We start from the raw sequence: 7,088 nt of genomic DNA, 5'->3' as shown, positions 1-7,088 counted from the left end.
TTTTGACTCTCCTCTCAGCTGTAAACTGCACAGAACAGCGTGCACCTTGATGTATTGTGAGGTTACCTGAGCTCATGCTTTGGCTGGGAAGGGGCTCAATAAACTCTTTCCCCCATCTTCTAAATGTATTGCATTCAGATGAGAGCAGAAATCTATGGCTTGTCTCCACAGTGACACTATTATGACTAGAAATTAGACACAGTGATTTTGAAGTTTTTTTTTTTTTTTTTTTTTTTTTTTTAAATAAACGGCCTTCACAGAGCTGTATTAACTTAGTCAATTCCTACAGAGCTCCGTTTTAGGTGTCCAGGCTGCTGCCAATGTAAAAGAATAATCACAGACACAATGATTTTCAAAATAATTCAACCCCATTGAAATTTATGCATAAAGACAACATTTAAAGAAAGTATTATTTTCAAAAACAAAACCCAGACCTATAGACAACACACATACATACATATCTTTAAGGTTTGTGTAATGTTACTGAGCTGTGCAATGGAACCGTCAGCTCCTCTCACCTGAGTGCTGGCATCTCCGTCTTTCTTGATGTGTGTTAGTGTTAATTATTTAACATCATAAATGGTCATCAATATGAGTCATTCACATTGACAAAAAATTCCTCTTAAGTATATTGGGTGGGCCAAAAAAGTTTCTTTGGGTTCTTATGGAAAAACCCTAATGAACATTTTTGGTCAATCCAATATAAGAACTATGTAAAAAAAAACAATTAGAATATTAAAAAATATTTTCTTGATTTTAACAATAATTTAGTTAGATGTGGTTGAATATGCACTGGATTACTCATGTGTACATTACAGATTACAGATGTGTAATGTGTACATTACAGGTTAAGTTTCATGTACCCAAGATTGCTCATTTTAAGTAAAGTGTCTCTAGCCACATATAGTGAATTCACAGCACTTCTCAAAAATCCTCTGAAGAGAATGCAGAAATAGTCCTGAGCCTGGATATCCAGCAGAGGACAGTAAAGTCCCAGTTTTGTGTTCTGAATGGTTTTCTTTCAGATGACTGCAGTTGTAGAGTGTTGAAGCACTGGGGCGGCTGACGTGTAATTGCAGACATTAAACATTTCCGAGGAGAGACATAAAATGTATTGTGAGGTCAATGAAATTCTTTGTCAAGTCTTCTCTGCAGGTCTGACCCCTTAACATGACAGTGCAGACCTGAAAGATAGGCCCAGCACTCACTGACTTGCCGTTATCAAGTGTATAATGAACTTCACTGGCCAAGCATTTCTGTGTTTTATTTTGTTTAAACAGCAACAGCTTTCTCTGCAACTGTGTTAGCGTGCAATTTCACTAAGCTATCCATAAATGAATTATATTGGTTTCATATCTTATCCAATTGCTTTTGAATTTCAAGTTCTCTTAACAGACCATTCGGAGTTGGTAAGATGGAAGGAGGTTTCTGTTCTTTCTCCTCAACCCTCCACACCCTTTCCTCCCTTCAAATTTTTCTTGGGAGTTGTCTGGCAACTTGGCATGCATGGAAAATGAAGAACATTTTCTTTTTTTCTAAGAGAAGTGAATTCTCAGAGGGCTAAAGGAAAATAGAGAACTATGGTGGCAGTCTTTGGTGAATTTTAATCATGTTTTGGGTATCAATCCTTGATCTAGGTGAGTAGAAATGCTATGTGTTACTTATCAAGGAGGTCGATGCCTCATGCAGGGACCACAATAAGCTATTTATATGGTCAAATTGGAATAAAATGTTATGGGCATAAGTCGTTCAAAACCGCTAATTCCTATGTTTCTTTGGAGAAAATCGAGAAAAATGTTGGGCAGTAATAATACGTTCTGGTAAACCATATTTTTATCTATGCTCTGTGTAGCCACTCTGCTGTTTGTGGTCCATGCTGGAGCTGACCAGTCACATTACATATCATGTCAAAGACCTAGTAAGCAAAAGGAGGAAAAAACTACAATGGGAAATATGTATATATTTTTAGCTTAGAAATTCAGAAAATGACTTCTTGCTGACTATGGTGACTCCACACAGTGTTCCACTGGTTCTGGACATTAGGAAAGCCTTGAGGGCTGAGATTTTGCTCTTTTTGGAGAGTTCCCAGAACATAAGTTCTTCATCTTCAAAGTAGGCCATTTTGCTTACTGGATGAAAGAAATACCACTGTTTAGATCATTGTCTGTTCTCCACATAAATTGTTGGATGAATGAAATGGGTTATTATTTTAAAAAGTCAGGACCAAATCAATTGAAGAGTTTTTTATTAGGTATATGCAATCTATATTTTCCATTACAAACTGAAATTTTTTCCTATTAAAAACTTATTTAGTCCATTTATTAAATTTTTGCATTACTCTTTTGGAAAAGATTGAAACTTAATCTTCATGCCAAAAGTACATTGTACTGTAAGCTTAGATGACATATAAATGTCTTTAATAATTACTCACTATGCTAGGTATAGAGAGGTAAGCAAAGAAATGGGAAGGCATTATCCTTATCCTTGATGTATACAATGTCCTTGGGGAGATGAGGCCAAGTCATGTGAAAGTACTAAGAACAGGATAAGACAGTGTATCATTTAGAGCTTTATTTCAGATTGGTAGTATAATACAGATTAGGAGAATACAAAATCACTGGAGATAGATGTGATATTGGAAAACTTGTTGCTGAGGTAGAACTTGAACCAGATAGTGGAAATGGTCTGCTGTGGGGAAGAGAAGATGAAGGGTATTCAAGATGTTTATTCTACTTGGACCTTGCAATGGGGTTTACCTATGCCTTTGTTAGAGCAAGTATCATACTCTGGAAACTGTTTACATGTGGGTCCCATATCCCATATTAGAAGTGTAAGCTACTGAGGAACAGGGCATGTGTGCATGCTCCGTCGCTTCATGGTGTTTGATTTTTTGACTGTATGGACTGTAGCCTGCAAGGCTCCTCTGTACATGGAATTCTCCAAGCAACAATTCTGGAGTGGGTTGCTGTGCCCTCCTCCAGGGGATCTTCCTGACCCAGGGATTGAATCCATGTCTCTTACATCTCCTGCATTAGCAGATCAGGTTCTTTTCCACTAGCACCACCTGAGAAACCCCCAAGGAGGGGCAGGGACATTATCTTAAATAGCTGGGAGTCCTCCACTTTGCCTGGCTCACAGTAGACAGTTAATAAATATTGTTGAATAAAAAAATGGAGGCTGAGGACTGGGAATGAGCATGACATTTGTGTGCAGATTTAGCGTGAAGTGGAGAAGATAGGACTCAGTAAGGAAATCCTACCAGCTGAAGCAGAGAATTTGTGTTGAGAGTAGTAGAAACAAGTTTGAAGCAATTGAAGGATGTTACCATTAAGGAAATAAAGGAAGAATTTTGATGAGATATGGTAGCAATAAGAAACCACTTAAGCAGTAATGTGACATGAAGTTAATGTTATAGGAACTTAATCTGGCTATGAGGCAAAACTAGCATCAAAACACTAAAGTATTGAAATTTGACAGTACAAAGGCTTTTTTCCATTTTTTATGTTTTTCTTTTTCTTAATTTTATTTTTAAAAAATTTTTATTGGGGTAGAGTGGCTTTACAATGTTAACCATTGTATTACCCAATGTATTAACCATTGTGTTAACCAAAGCCGTTACTTGTTAACCATTAACATGTAAATGTGTTCTTTTCTGCTCTACAGCAAAGTAAATCAGCCATACGTAATACAAAGACTTCTAAAGCAGTCATACTTTTCCTTGCGACCTAAAATGATGAATATACACGAATAAATAGTTGGTCAACATAGTTTCACAAAAATAACTTCTTTTTCTATAAATAAGAAGAAAAAATAGTCACTGAAAGAGAGAGAGATAAGTCAGAAGAGTTACCTTGAAATAATGTGAACTCATTTCTTTAGCATGTTCTAAGCAGATTCTTATTACTTTGCAGTTCCTAATTTTAGTAATGAACAAGCAGGTAATAAATGACAACCATTAACATCTAGTGAATAGACTTCCATGGAATATGGTGGTGGTTTAGTTGCGAAGTCTTGTCCAACTCTTGTGACCCCGTGGACTGTGTACCCCACCAGGCTCCTCTGTCCGTGGGATTTTCCAGGCAAGATCACTGGAGTGGGTTGCCATTTCCTTCTCCAGGGATCTTCCCAACCCTGGGATTGAACCCGGGTCTCCTGCACTGCAGGCAGATTCTTTACCGACAGAGCTACCAGGGGAATTCTCCTCCATGGAATATGGGGGAGCTTCATTTTGAAGCCAGAGATGGTTACTTTAACAGGGTGATGTTGAATGTTCAGGGGAAAAGTCCCTTGGATGTAAACATGGTCTCACTAGAACAGTTCCAACCATCTGGAGAACAGCATTTCTACAGAGTGCTGCGTTGTATGTAAACAGGGAGTGTCAGAGAACAACATTAGCGAATTACCTGTGTGACTTGTGACGCAGACACATCACGTTGCTCAAAATGAGCAAAACAGCCAGGACTCTGGGATTAGGGGCTGAATCCAGCCTCCGGCTGGACCGCACGGGCAGTCAGCAGTTGGGGGCTTTAGTGGAAAGACACATGTTTGGTTGGCAGGCTTTAGCCTTTTCACCTCATTGGTTTAGCCTCTCACCTCATTTGTAAATATGGGGAAAAAAATCATCATCACCCATCCTGAGGTCTATTCATTCTCTAAGATCAGCTCAAATATCCCATCTCAGCTGTCATTGTCTCTTCTCCCTTGACCCTGTTCCCTTTCTGTGCTCACAGATTTATACCTGCTTATTTGAACTGATCATATTGTATTTTTCAGCACATTTAATGACTATTTATATGTCTCTCTCCTGCCACTAGGCTCTAATTTTCTTGAGAAGGGGATCCACATTTAATTATCATTATTTTTGTATCTTTAGAACAATTACCCTGGGAAGAAAAATGAGTTAACACTTTACTGAGGACAGCATGGTGTGATGATCAGAGACTGAGCTTTAGGCTCAGGTAGGTTTATGTTTGAAGGTCAGCCCATGCAAGAGTTAAGAACTTAGGTAAATTACCGAACATTTCTGAGCCTTGTTTTTCTCCTCTGAGAAATGAGGAGAATGATACCTATCACATAGGGTCGAAAATGGATTAGAAGAACTAGTATGTGCCACTGCAAAGCTTGGGTTGCAATTATGATCTCTAACTTCACCTCAGACCTCAGGGTTGAGCAGAAATCCTGTTTCCTTAATAGCATCTCTTTTCCATTCACTACAGTGGAGCAGTCCTGTACGTTAACTAGCCCACTGGTTATTTGCAGGTAGCTGACATATATACATACATATTGAGCTCATATGTCTCAAGTTGAACTCCTTATCCCAAACCTGTTCTGCCTCTTATGTTTCTACCCTAGTAAATGAAACTGCCACGCACTCAGTAGGCCAATCTATGGGTTTAGATTTTTTTTTTTAGTGTTTTTAGAGTTCCTTTTTAAAATTGAAAAGTATTCCTTATTAGTAGAATTATCACAGATAAATGTAATAGTCTACATAGTTTTCATCTATTCCGCTTTTCTTTGGCTTACTGCCTCAAGGTTTTTATTTATTTTTGATTTTATGATGGACTATATCGAGACTTTCTAGAACTAACACCAAAAAAAAAAAAAAAAAAGTTCTTTTCACCACAGGGGACTGGAATGCAGAAGTAGGAAATCAAGAGATACCTGGAGGAACAGGCATGTTTGGCCTGGGAGGACAAAATAAAGCAGGGCAAAGGCTAACAGAGTTTTGGCAAGAGAACGCACTGGTCAAAGCAAACACCCTCTTCCAACAATACAAGAAATGACTCTACATATGGACATCACCAGCTGGTCAATACCAAAATCAGATTGATTTTGTTCTTTGCAGCCAAAGATGGAGAAGCTCTATGCAGTCAGCAAAAACAAGACCAGGGGCTGACTGTGCTTCAGATCATGAACTCCTTATTGCAAAATTCAGACTTAAATTGAAGAAAGCAGAGAAAACCACTAGACCATTAGGGTATGATCTAAATCAAATCCCTTATGATTATACAGTGGAAGTGTCAAATAGATTCAAGGACTAGATCTGATAGAGTGCCTGAAGAACTTTGGACGGAGGTTCATGACATTGTACAGGAGGCAGTGATCAAGACTGTCCCCAAGAAAAAGAAATGCAAAAAAGCAAAATGGCTGTCTGAGGAAACCTTACAAATAGCTGAGAAAAGAAGAGAAGTGAAAAGCAAAGGAGAAAAGGAAAGATATACCCATTTAATGCAGAGTTCCAAAGAATAACACAGTGAGATAAGAAAGTCTTCTTAAGTGATCAGTGCAAAGAAGGAGGAAAACAATAGAATGGGAAACATTAGAGATCTCTTCAAGAAAATTAGAGATACAAAGGGAACATTTCATGTGAAGGTGGACACAATAAACAGAAACGGTATGGACCTAACAGTATCAGAAGATATTAAGAAGAGATGGCAGGAATACACAGAAGAACTATACAAAAATTCTCCTGACCCAGATAACCACAATTGTGTGATTGCTCATCTAGAGTCAGACATCCTGGAATGTGAAGTCAAGTGGGCGGTAGTAAGCATCACTACAAATAAAGCTAGTAGAGGTGATGGAATTTCAGTTGAACTATTTCAAACCTTAAAAGATGATGCTGTGGAAATGCTGCACTAAATAGGCCAGGAAATTTGGAAAACTCAGCAGTGGCCACAGGACTGGAAAAGGTCAGTTTTCATTCCAATCCCCAAGAAGGGCAATGCCAAAGAATATTCGAACTACTGCACAGTTTCACTCATCTCACATGCTAGTAAAGTAATGGTCAAAATTCTCCAACTTAGGCTTCAATACTACGTGAACGGAGAACTTCCAGATAATCAAGCTGGATTTAGGAAAGGCAAAAGAACCAGAGATCAAGTTGCCAACATCCACTGGATGATGGAAAAAGCAAGTGAATTCCAGAATAACATCTACTTCTGCTTCATTGACTATGCCAAAGCCTTTGACTGTGTGGATCACAACAAACTGTGGAAAATTCTTCAAGAGATGAGAATACCAGATCACCTGACCTGCCTCCTGAGAAACCTGTATGTAGGTCAAGAAGCAACAGTTAGAACTGGACA

This window comes from Muntiacus reevesi, chromosome 10 (genome assembly GCF_963930625.1).
Source record: "Muntiacus reevesi chromosome 10, mMunRee1.1, whole genome shotgun sequence".
NCBI classification, from domain to species: domain Eukaryota; kingdom Metazoa; phylum Chordata; class Mammalia; order Artiodactyla; family Cervidae; genus Muntiacus; species Muntiacus reevesi.
The sequence above is the reverse complement of the archived record's forward strand: the minus strand, read 5'-3'. Positions refer to the sequence as shown.